This window comes from Temnothorax curvispinosus, unplaced genomic scaffold, assembly GCF_003070985.1.
Source record: "Temnothorax curvispinosus isolate PA1 unplaced genomic scaffold, ASM307098v1 QBEX01018401.1, whole genome shotgun sequence".
NCBI lineage: Eukaryota > Metazoa > Arthropoda > Insecta > Hymenoptera > Formicidae > Temnothorax > Temnothorax curvispinosus.
In genome coordinates this window covers 15,057-28,575 of record NW_020228181.1, presented here as the reverse complement: position 1 = coordinate 28,575, position 13,519 = coordinate 15,057, and the positions used below count along the sequence as shown (strand labels likewise).

General features: G+C 36.2%; 1 protein-coding gene across 2 annotated transcripts in view; it reads right to left on the bottom strand.

The window, feature by feature from the left end:
• Positions 1 to 13,519, bottom strand: part of LOC112468358 (putative fatty acyl-CoA reductase CG5065) — a 24,549-nt gene that overhangs the window by 10,252 nt on the left and 778 nt on the right. The window contains exon 1 of one of the 2 annotated variants that reach the window (XM_025037489.1): positions 7,963 to 8,179. The exons of the other annotated variant lie outside the window; for it this stretch is intronic. The gene's annotated coding sequence lies outside the window, so the exon portion shown is untranslated. Of the gene's footprint in view, positions 1 to 7,962; positions 8,180 to 13,519 lie in introns of those variants that run through there. 2 annotated transcript variants of the gene reach the window in all.

Sequence of the window (13,519 nt, the reverse complement as noted above, 5' to 3'; positions counted from 1 at the left end):
AAAACAAGGCAAACGTATATCGTCGGTCTGACAGACCAATGCGCGGGTATAGGAAGGTTAATGCATGTAGATTAATGAGATTAGCAGCACGAGTTTTTTTTACTGTAAGGTTAATACTGTAATTAATTAATTTTTTAAATTATTATATTAAATTAATTAAGTAATTAATTCAACATAGAAATTTAAAAACAAATTCTTGGCGCATTATTTCTTTCTCACATCTTTAACGCAAATGTTTAGTCTGAGTATTCTTGCGCACAGTTTCTTTTCCTTTATAACGCTGTGACACAGATATCACGGGAAACAAACATTTTACGAGGTATTTACGATCGTTTCTCAATCATTTTAATTTATGCTATAGTTTGTGCTATAATTATATGCCATAATTAACCTTTATGCTATAATTAACAGAGCAAGTTTTACTGATTGTAAAATTAAATCAGTAAAGGAATTTAGAACGAGAAGTTCTTGCCATGTTATTTCTCTTTTACATTTTTTATATAAGCATTTAATCAGGAATTATTGCGCACAGTCTTTTTTCATTTAACGTGTGCATGAGACACAAGTCATCACGAATATTTTACGAGATATTTACGATCGTTTCGTAATAATCTTACTTTAACATTTTTATGCGTAGAATAATTAGATTAGCAAAGTGGGTTTCTCTGACTATAAAATTAAATCAGTATAGAAATTTAAAAGAAGGTTTTCAACATGTAATTTATTTTCTAAATCTCTGACTAAAAGCGTTTAATCGGCATATTCTTCTCCCGTTGCGACATCGAGTATATTACGAAAAACAAAATTTTACGAGATATTTTGCGATTATTAATGATCTTGCTTTGATCTATACCTAAGGCATAGAATAGGTTTTCTAATTTTCATTTTAAGTTATAAGTTTTTTGTTGAGAAATAATTGCATAATATGTACAATTTTCAAGAAAATATAATTTATTTACTCGAGGCGAATCACTCGCCTCGTAAATGATATTTTAAAAATAATTCTGTCAGAAAATTTTGATAATTTTTTCGGATTTTTCTAATCCATTTTTAAATCATCATAAGCTTAAAGAGTCAACTTTTATTTACAGTTTAAAAAAATAAAATTAATAGATATCAATTTTACAACATTTAAATAATTTGCAGAGTTGTGCAAAAACAAGTATTGTGCAAGAACTATAATAATAATTATTTCGTTATTATAATTTTAGTTTTAAAGATATTCTATATTGATAAACAAAAATAAATATCATATTATATTATATTTATATGTTGCATTAATGTTTATTTACTATTTTTTAATATAATTTTTGATGTCATAACGTCATGCTACACAATTTTTTTTGTCTATTGCTTGCCCTTGGGAACTTATGTCTAGGAAATCAGCAATCAGAGTTTGATCTAATCAGGCAACCAACAATCTTGCAAAACAGTGTATCGCTACAAAGTACATTATCTTACTTTGTAATTTATTTTTTCATTCTATTCGTATACCGCTACTTTCAGAAAATGCAGAAAGACGGGATCACTTAATCAATATCATATTGTACAGAAGAACGAAGGAACGATTTTAATTATTTATCAACATACGCGTTTTACGTAGACGTTGTAATGCCAAGCTTTTGCCGGATACACACGCGGTCGTTCTAAAGCGATGTAATAAGAGAGAACAGATAGGAGATCGATAATCGTCCGTCACGAAAGGGCGTACAAGCGCGCGCCTTACCAACCGATTTGCGAGAGCGGTGCGGTCTAACGTACCGTAAGGGGGTTAACGGGGTATTCGGGCTTTATAGGAGGCTTTGAAGGGAAAGGAACGAGCGCGAAACGTGGGGCAAAATCGGATCGTTGGTCTTGAGGAATCGAATCCCGACGGGTGCAGTCCCGAGTCGCGCGAAACGTATACTTGCCCTCTGGACAGTCTGGACGGGTCGGGCGGCAAAATATTCGTTATCTCACATCTCGCGTAATATCGACGTGACGCGGCATGACGCGACGTGACGCGATGTTATCTTTACGGTGTAACGTTACTGTTTGCACCCATTGCTCGATATAGCCGCATTTTTCTCCCCCTTCCGCGTAACGCTCGCGTCATGGACAGAAGGGCGAAGACTCGGCTGGGACTGCTGCATGGGAGAGTGGAGATTCGTGAAAGCTCGACCCGTCGGCTCGACGACGAGAGGAATCGTCGTGAGAAATTACGACGATTCCGGTCGAAAACGGTGGTTGTGTCACCGTCCGAGATCCCGCGGATCTTCTCTTTCTCGCGGTCGACGTCGCGCGGGTCGCGCTATATACGTGCGGATAATTGTTGGTGACTTGCTGGCGTGCGTGAGTTCACAATGCGACTTGAATTTACGTAACCGTCGCAACGGCTCGAACGCGGCTGCCGCGGCTGGATACGCTGTGTATATTACGGAACTATCGCGACTCGAAAACAAAACCGTGAGAGAAAATAAAATTTTCCCGATGATTCGCGCAACGCGACGTGCGAGATCGAGCGACCTTCGAGAAGATGCGACCATGGCACGGCGATGGAATTAAAGAAGTAAATCAAACGTTACGATAATAGCCCGAGTTAAGCCGACGAATTTTCGTTATAAAAAAATTGTGAAAGGCTATTTTTTTTTCTCATTAATTTCGCCTACATATATGACGATTGGCCAACCAAACGAATCATAAATTCGTATTTTTATTCATGTACAAATGTTCGTGAAAGAAACCGGGATAGCCTCGGTTGTCGGATTTACCTACGCAACCGGTGGTGCAATATTAACGTTCTTTTCAAATATAAAAAACTATTACATCAGAACTATCTTGATTTCAATAAGTTACGAAAAAAACCGGCACTTTGCGTCCATCTCGCGACATAACTGATTCGATTTTATAATTATTCAACACAGGATCTATACACTGAGAGAAAAAAATAGTTTCAGTTATTACAATTTCACTATAATTTTTAGTTATGGTTTAGTTTCGATGCCAACTACATTTTTAGTTATTTTAACAATGCGAATTATAGCCGATACTACATTATTGTTGTCATAGCTTTAACATGCATTCATTCATATGGTTAACATGGTTTTATACACTATAACCTATGATTTATGTATAGTAAGTCGTACTATAAATATAATGAATATGACCATAATCGAAAAATCTATACATATAAGATTATTTTTACTAATATTATAGCAATAATTAAAAAAATAAGCATTTTAACCATAATTATTTTACTATGCAATTATAGTCGTAAATACCAAATACTTTTCTCTTAGTGCATCTATATCATATTTAAAGTGGCCTTATCAAGAGAACGAAGCGAGGAGCATCCTGACTCCCCGAATTCGGAAATCGCTATTTCATATTTTAAATTTAAATCTTTGAGAAAAAGCTGCAAACTAATTATATTTTGCTTTTTTAATTTATTTATTCATTGAACCTAAGATCTATTTCAATTGTAATCAACAAAAATCTTAACATTAAATTATAAACCTAGCTTTTGGCTTGTAGTCTGTTAACTTTATTTGATTTTTCATCCGTTGAGCCCTTAATAAAATTTTATGATTTTAATTAATATAAATAATTATTACCGAAATGCTCGCGATAGTCCGTTACATGTTACGCGATATTAACCGGAGAAAGTGGAGACCTCGACGTCTTTCTGTCACGGTAGGCGCATTTTGTTTTATCTTATCTCGTATCAAAAATAATTTTTGAAAAATTCAGGTTTTCGGGATACAAATGTCGTAAACTGATATTTGTACCCGTTCTATGAATGTTGTATGAATGTTGCTATCGACAGGATTCAATTTTTTAATGATTTATTTAAACAATATCAAGTACAAAATAGGACAAAATTGCGATTTTTACGCTTTTTCTGTCCCAATGATACCATGTTGTTTATGAATAATTTCTGAGATTAGCTCTACACTGTTTAATCAAGAAAACAACATTATACTACATATAGCTATCTGACATACATCTTTAAATGCGTCTATAAAATGCAATCAAATTTGTTTAAATATATATATATTTTTTTAACAACAATCGATTCCTTTCATTATTCTACATATAAAAGTATGACGGTAAAGTCATCGAAAAGTGAATACTTATTATGATAATATCTTATAATTCGAAATCATTTCCTAATTCGTTTCGATTCGAATAAAATTGTGTCGATTTGATTCAATTCGAATTCGAAAGAGGTAATAAAATTCGATTCGATTCGACACATCAAAAATCCTTGATTCTCACATCTCTAGTGTCAACTTACAACTCTTGTTAGTCAAGTAACTTCGACCAATCTAATTTACCTTTCACGCCGATCTTCGCGATCTTTGTGTCAGATGATGGACGATATAATATAAACTCGATTCTCGAGTCCCAACGACCGACGGTCGGGCACGATAATATAATTTCGATAGAGCGTATATAGACAGAAGCGGATACAGTTCTAGGTCACTGTCCTGACATCGAGGCGATGCGACCGAGAGAAACCGAGCGTCCGGACGGTCCGTTACACGGAACCCGTTAGACGAGGAGCGTGGACGAGCGCGAGCGTGATCGTGACCCAATCGTAGCCGCGACCGCGAAACCGATCGGTCGACCGAGATTCCGCCCCATTTCTTTTCGGCGATCACTCTCTCCGGTGTCTCCGCCCTTCCTTTCCCAATGGCTCGATAAACGACGAACGAGCGCGTCACGCACTCGTAACTTCGTCGCGCATAATGTAATCGGTGCACGATTCTCAAATTCCGCAAGCTCGCGCCGACTTGCGAACAGCGCAAGAAAAAGAAATCGGCAAATTCGAGTTTGCATTCCTTTATACTCCTTATCAATCGTATCGATTCGTCAACAGCACGATTTTTTTTTACAGAATGAAATGGCGCGAATTGTCATGAATCGACCGATTCATCACTCACTCGTAACTTCGTCGCGCGTAACTTTTAATCGGCACGATTTTCCAATTCCGCAAGCTCGTGCCGACTTGCGAACAGCGCAAGAAAAAGAAATCGGCAAATTCGAGTTCACATTCCTTTATACTTATCAATTGTGTCGATTCGTCAGCGGCACTTTTTTTTTACAGAATCAAATGGCGCGAATCGTCACGAATCGACCGATTCGTCACTCACAGCCCACTATTCGTATGAAATTCACGAACAACGCGAATTTGAGTGGTACGTTCGTTATTGCTTACCCAATCGTGTCGATTCGTCAGGAGAATTTTTAACGGAAACCAACGGCGGGAATTAACTGACTTGTAATGATTCTCTTGCTCTACTTATAGTTGCTTATTCTTCATGTAATCGACCTTACGTAACGCAATTTATGTATACAAAAGTGCACCAAGAGAAATTTAAGTGACAACAAAATTTGATTTGCTGCAAGAGCAAACTTTTTGCTATTGCAACAAAAGGTTTGCTACTATTGTTAAATTGATTAGCTCTCGCAGCAAACCAAGTGTTTGTTGTCACTATAGTGACAAATGATTTGCTAATACAGCAAAAAATTTATCTCAGTGTGTTGTTATTAAGTAAAAGTCGCTAAACTAAAGTCAATTTGGACATCGCACAGTTGGTTCATATTTATAAATATAATTTTGACGTACGCTTTCAAAAATGAACAGACAATCGCCTGTTCTTGCACTCGTTAAAGACATTAGGCCTGTTCGTTTTCGCTGCACTTCTGAACTAGTGCAATAGGTTAGACTAAAACAAATATATTTTCTTTCGTTCTAACTTATTGCACTAGTTCAGAAGTGCAGCGAAAACGAACAGGCCGATTAAAAGATATAAAAGTACCCGAATTGTCATACGATAAATCACGAACAAATCACGAACGACAAGTAACGAGTTACGAATTGCAGACGACGTGGAAGGTGGAAGGTCCGCGTTGGGGAGCGACAAACTTTCGAAAATCTTCTGATAGCGAAGCGCGATTCGCGTAGTCTGGCAACTGGCTTAAGGGATGCACAGATGTAACCAATAAGCGAATGAGTAAAGACCGTTTAACGCCGGGTCATTATTACCACTGGCAGCTACAACGCGATGAGAAAAAACTACGGCTTCCGCCGATCGAGCTACGTAGGTGCTTGGGGACAGGTGTTGCGGACTTCTTGCCCATGCAACATTCTCGCGCACGCCGACTGGGAGGAAGCGCGATAAATTATCGTGCCCGCATGTTATTTACTTTACTTCACGCTCTTTGATAACCGACTTAAGACATCGGTGTATACCCGCCGATAACGGGATCCGGTGATGGTATGCTAAGGGCCCCCGCACAATGAAAAATATAAGGAACAGATATTAACGATTAAGACTAAGGAATCAGGAATAAAGCTGGATGCACAATGAAAAACATAGGCAACGGAAGCAGGAAATAGATTTTTAACCTATCGAAAGCCCGTGTATCAATTCTTTATTCCTGATTCCTTAGTCCTAATCGCTAATATCTGTTCCTTATATTTTTCATTGTGTGGGGGCCTTAATTCTATAAGGAGCTCACGCGATTTGCGCGGCGCAGCCGAATTTTCCTCGCAAATGAAAGCCTTGCGAGGTGAACGTGCGGTTATCGCGGGAAACGTGGTAAAACGCAGTTGCATGACAGCTTGTGTTTAATAACGGCCAATAGCACGTACGGCCTATAGCATCCGGCTGCGTCTCGAAGTGTGTCAGCGGGGCACCGGCCACCGAAACGCGTCCGAGCGTATAGCTAAGACGCGACTGGAAAGACATCCTTATCTAATTGGCATGGACGATTGGAAAAGCGATCGGGATCGAATACCGATTGGCACGAGAAGTGCAAATCGACTTTCTTCCGTGTCGCGTGTCTTCGAAAGAAATCGCGCGCGTGTTTCCGGTTGTTCTCAAAATATCCCTCTCCGTCTCCTTTCGCATTTTTATTGCTTCTTATACGCGCGAGATCGCACATCCCGGAAGCGTACGCTGAAATTATATATTTACAGATATAAACAAACTGTGCGACGTCTTAATTGACTTTAGTTGACAGCGATGTTAACAACGACACGTTTCGTATATTATAAATTTAACTGACACAGTTTATATATCCGTGAATATATATTTCGATTAAATTTTGTGCAGAAACGTGAAATAAATTAAGTATTAAGCTAAAACCGCGGTTAATTGATTAATTATACGATTCAACAATTTTTTATTTTGTATATTTCTGCATAAATTCGGTGAACACAGAAGTCCATGCCAGTTTAGAAGTTTAAAAATTCGAACAGTAGGAGAGGAGCATGCGATATCTCTTTCAACGCATTCCACGCCGGTGTGGCGATCGGGAACGCAAAGAAGCACGAGATACTCCGAGAATCGCGGTCAACATCCATGACCTACGTTAATAAGTTTCGCGACGTTCGATTCGGTCCAGACGCGGAGTTTTTTTTTTTGGCGCAATTTAATGAAACGCGAATTTTGCAAGTGCGTAACACGGTGTTCTCACTTTTTTTTGTCCCTGAATAAATATATGGCACATGCCGTGACACGCTGTAACGGTAGACGTGATATACAATCTGGATTTATCTTAAATTTGAATATAATCTATTTGATCTGACGCAATTGCATGCGATCAATGATAATCGACAGGTGTGCGGAACGGCCTCGGGAATTGGTAGCACTTCCCTTCTGCTAAGAACTCTATCGATGTACTCGATCAATTATTTAATCAACGATATATTAAGCGACGTGAAAAAGGATTACTCATCCGTCTGCGGCACCAATGATAGGCGGTATGTGTGCCATGCGTTCCAACGTGTGTGCACGTAATAAAACATCTTATCTATACGTCGTGGCGAACAACTTCTGTTAAGCGTTATTCACTCGCTCGTCTCGCAATTACATTGGAATCGACTAATTGAAACTAACGGAGAACTATATGTCCCTCGCGTTTATCGAAGCTATACTTTATCATTTATCTCGAGCAACATGCTTCGCTTACCCGATGGTCTCATGGCGCACTATCTTCTCTTCGATTTGCCTTCGACACTTGAGAAAGATGCCACACCTGAGGAAGGTGCTCACAGATGAGCACGGGATATTAGAATGAAAACGCAAACCTCTCTCTCTCGGCGTAGATAAGACGCGCGATGAGTTGACTTTCTTCGAAGCGGGACGACTAACGAAACGTGCACTGAGCGTTCATGAAACTAACTCAAGTCCCTTATACCCGTCTATATACCTCCGTAGAACGGAGCGTTTTCTCCCACTGCGAGACGCTAGCGATACCTCAACTCACCGATACATGATTCGCATTACCCTACTCTGCCGCGTGTATGTATATAGATAAAACTTTTTAATTTCCTTTTTTTTACGTGCATAATGTTTCTATGCAATACTGCACCTTTAACATTTCAGATTTTTTTAACGTCCTCTTAATTTTTCTCGGTAATAAAAAAAATGTCAATAAAAAAAAAAGCAATCAATCTGCCACGTAAAACTAACATTTACTGTCAAAGCATCCCGATTCAATAATTCTCACTTTTTTCTTTGCGTTATTCATTCAAGACGTTAAAACGTCTTATTCGTGGTCACCGTATGTACTGTACGCATCTAACTATGTAATTAATCAAACATTAATTCAAACCACGCACGTTTTTAATTTTACATTAAAAGATAATTTTTGCATTATTTTGCGTTATTTAATCACTTGCTGGAATCGTCTAATTAAAGTTTTTAGAATCGACATCAATAAAAATTTATTAGTTTAACTGGTTTTAACTGGTTTTGATAAAAATCATAGAATACCTTTAGATTATTTCCTAAATTTTTCTTTTTTAGAAAGAGGAAAAGAAAAAGAATTTCAATGTAAAATAATTACTCGTTTTAACTCATTCTCGCATCTCGTTTCATTTCTCGACGCCTACAGTAGAATTTCATTAGCGACATACGACAATGCATTCCAGCTCGCGAGCTGTTTTCAGTAATTAAAACATGGTAATTGCAATAATATTGCAACCATATTAACAAGTTTTTAATGTAACGGGTTAAAACCTGTTATATAGATATATGCAAATAGAAATATTTTTGTAATTATACAAATTATGTATGATGAAATAATAGGAGCAATTTCGTAAGTTTCAAAACTTATATTATTTTGTTGACGTGAAATAACACAAAAATAAAATTATTTTCAAGAGTTTAGAAATATGTCGTCACATATGGCAAAATTCATCGAAATTGATCGATTAAACCAAATTGCATACGTTATAAATGTGAATTTCGTACTAATAAATGGAAAATATAAACATATGCATTATAAACACTAATAATAATAACGTTAAAACAGATAAAAAATATATGTACGATGTACATTGTACATAATAATGTACATAATAATGTACATAATAATGTACATTGTACATAATAGTACAATGTACATTGTACATAATATATATTTTTGACAATTTTAACTTTGTATACATATAAATACAGGGTGTCCAATTTTAAAGTTGACAGTGCTATATCACGCGAACCGATGATTTCATTGAAAAATGTTTCAGACAAAAGTTGCATAGTTTGGAGGGGACACATGATCCAGATTTCTTAAATAGAATTTGGTTTATTCCTTGAAATAAAAGTTGTAGATCTCGTCGAGACGTTTTCAAAACACTATAATGAAACTCTCTTTTGTTAAAAATTTCCTGATATTTTAAAATTTGTCATAATATTTTTAATGTAAAATAGGAAATATCTCGTAAAGTATTGATTACTTTACTTTCATACTTTTATACGTAGAATGATGAAAGGAATCAATTGTAAAAAAAAAAACAAAAACAATTATTTTAAAAAATTTGATTGCATTTTGTAAACGCATTCAATTTTGCAAAATTGCACATATAAAAATTAATATTATTATTCGATTTCTTTCATTATTCTACGTATAAAAGTGAAAGTAAAGTCATCGAAACACGAATACTTTGCGAGATATTTCATATTTTATATTTAAAAAATTATGACAAAATTTAAAATGTCTCAGAAAATTCTTAACAAAAAAGCGCTTTGTGGTAGTGTTTTGAAAACGTCTCGACGAGATCTATAACTTTTAACTAAAAAAAAAACCAAGTTCTATTTAAGAAATTAATCCCCTTTAAAATTTCTTGAAAACGATGACATCTACGATATGACTCACAACTGAATCATATGTCCCCCTCCAAACCATACAACTTTTGTCTGAAACATTTTTCAATAAAATCATCGGTTTGCGAGATATAACACTGTAAACTTTAAAATTGAACATAAGATTAAAATTGTCTATAAAGACATTGCATTTCCTCACACATTAAAATTCTTGCCTTCTTTAATTAATTTGCCATGTTATGTTAGAAACGAGAAATTATATAAATTCTTTCCTTGCGCTAGATTAAAACAATTTCGGTTATATTAAAATTTTTACAGCAAATACCAGACTGTATCAAATATCGAATAATAAATGAACTTTTCCCTTAACGTTATTAACAAACAAAAGTGAAAATTTTCTTATGAAGGACACGATATCTTACCGTATTTTTAATCATATATTTATGATTGTATTTACAATATACAGATATGAAATTGTTTAAAATATGCATTAAATAAGGAAATATATATAAAATATATAAATGTGCACAATATAAAAAGTTACACAGAGAGAATTTTCTCTCAAAATTTACCCTGAAATCATGGTAGTTGTGGGACATGTACCACCAAGAATTTTATGCGAGCTATTCTGATTGTTGGAGAAGTTTAATTGCAATCAAAATTAAGTATGCGTTGTTAGGACTTTCAGCCCTTAAAAGGAATTTATTGTGTCGATTATGGTTAAAAGATATTGATGATTAACGTAGAGTCTATTGCGTCAAAATTGCGACTTAAGGATTATGGATGTTATTAAAAATCAGTGTTGTACATTATTCGAATAAATTTTTATTCGATTACAAATAACGAATAATTTTTTTATTCGTAATTCTTTATTCGTTGATAGAATTATTCATCATTAAAATTATTCGTTATTCACAATTAAATATGTTTATTCGTTATTTTTTATTCAAAAATAAAACAAAATATATAAAAAATTTTGTTAACAAATGATAATATTTCGTAAATGTAAAGTTATAATTTATTAATTAGTATTTTTAACATTAAATAAATTAAAACTAAAGAAATTTAATAAATACAAACAATAAAAAATAAAAATTTAATTTAATAAAAACCTGTGTCATTAGTTTTAATTAATAAAATAAAAAACAACATAAAAACTAATCTTATTTATAAATAGAAAAAGAAAAATTTAATGAAAAAAGTACATAATCAACTAGATGGTTGATATTAGTTGATCAATAGATTTCAGAATGTTTTTCTTTTAGTTGGTTTAAAAAAAATCACTTAAATTATTATCAAAGTTTATTTTTTATTTGATACAGTTTTATGTAAAAATGCTTTCAGAATAATCTCTCCACCGGAGCCGAAGAAGGAATGAATGTATTGTATTTTAAAAAAACTTTCTTTAGTGTAGAATATTTTTCTAGATAAGATATCTAAGGGTCTGGATCGCTTAGGCCTAGATAATGAAAGATCTAGAAACAAAAACGAAAATAAGGATCATAAAGCACATTTTTTCGTTTTTGTTTCTAGATCTTTCATTATCTAGGAGATCCAGACTCTCAGATATCTTATCTAGAAAAATATCCTACAATAAAGAAAATTTTTTTAAAATACAATACATTCATCCCTTTTTCGGCTCCGGTGGAGAGATTATTTTCATTTGCTACGATGATTAATACAGCCAAATATCATCGATTATCAGACAGTATGTTTGAAAAACGTGTGCTTCTGAAAGCATTTTTAAATAAAAATGTATCAAATAAAAAATAAACTTTGATATAATAATTACTTTTAAGTGACTCTTTTTGTCATTTCACGCATCTTTCAACTAAATCTGAAAGCAAAATTCTGTCACTTTTTGTATCATGTATCTTTTTAATTACATCTAAAGTTAAAAATTCATTAAAGTATATAATGCTTCGCGAATTAGCTAAAGAATACAGTTTTACATTTCGATCGCTTACAAAGTCAGAAATTATTCACTCCTGATTTTCGCCAGATTAAAACCGACTTCAAAGAATCTGGCCATTAGTCACGTCGGTCATATGTGAATAACAATTTTATGAAATCTCATAAACTCCCACACATGTTCTCTTTCTTGAGATTTATCTTTTCATTATAAAACGTTAAGTTAAAATATTAAAAAACGTGATAATCTCAACGTGATAATCTGACGACAAACGAATAAACTTCGCAGAAATTAACAGAAGGGTCTTCGGGTGTTTATTATCGAACGTCATATATATTGTCATTTCGTAATACTATCGTGGCGGTCAATGTGATAAAATGATACCGGGGATTTCGAAATCTTACATAACGCAACGATCGAGAAGGATAATGCGACGGCGCAGCGCCCATCGGGATTACACTTTATTGTTCGACTATTGCGCGAGTCAGTTCACTGGACACTGCGTGAGGGAGGAAATAAAAAAAAACGCTCAACGTTAGCGCCGATTGCAAGACATCGCGTTATCGCGAGAAACTTCATCTAACATAAAATGCGTCAAGAAGTCCCGGATGTAAGAACTTCTTATTGGCGTAAACGCCACTCGAGGATTCGCACTCGGAAAGATCCGAGGAGGCGCAAAAGGCAACAAAGTGGAACTGGGGAATTCGTTCGAATAAAACGCAGGCTTCGGAGATTTCGGCCTGTCACGAGGAGGGTAGTAGCGTGGAAGTGACGCGCCGCGTATCGATCAGGTTTCCCCGCGGAAACTTACTCGGCTCGAGATAAAGAGATTCACACTTACAATTAGCCGCGAGATCTCTACGATCTACGAGAAACGACCGCGCAGCGATCGAGGGCTGAGGTCGGCGGTTAGGAAACTCACGGGAATCAACCAGCGTGGTTGCTGGCGTATCACGATTCCAGTTCTTTACCATCCCCCGCGGTGTAACGCGGCGCGCGTTACGGTTCCGCGAGAGAAACTTCGAGTTGCCCGAGTCGGCGGTAAACACTCCCTCGACCGATCGCGCACTCAAGCTGACGGAATGTCGCGCGGCTGCACCGAGCCTCGTCGAAGTCAAAACATGCACGCTCTAAAATGTTGTTTTTCCACTTTCCCGTCCCCTTTGCTTTCAGCATTTACCTTCACTGAACCGTTTCGAGTGGCATTTAATATTGTTTACATCTAATTTCGAGACGGGTCCGGCGCCGACATGTTAAATTGACCGATTACGGGCCGGACTGTGGGGCGCGAAAGGGTTAACGAGAAGGGAAAGCGGGGATGGCCGGCGTATATCCGGTTGCACCTTGTCTCGAGATAAGGCGTCGGGCCGTCGAGATAACGCTCGGCTCGGTCGACGAGATGCGAGAGATAGGGAGAGAGAACGAGGATCGACGACGACGGCGAGGGCGAGGGCGAGGGTGAGGGCGAGGGCGAGGGCGAGGGCGAGGGCGAGGGCGAGGGCGAGGA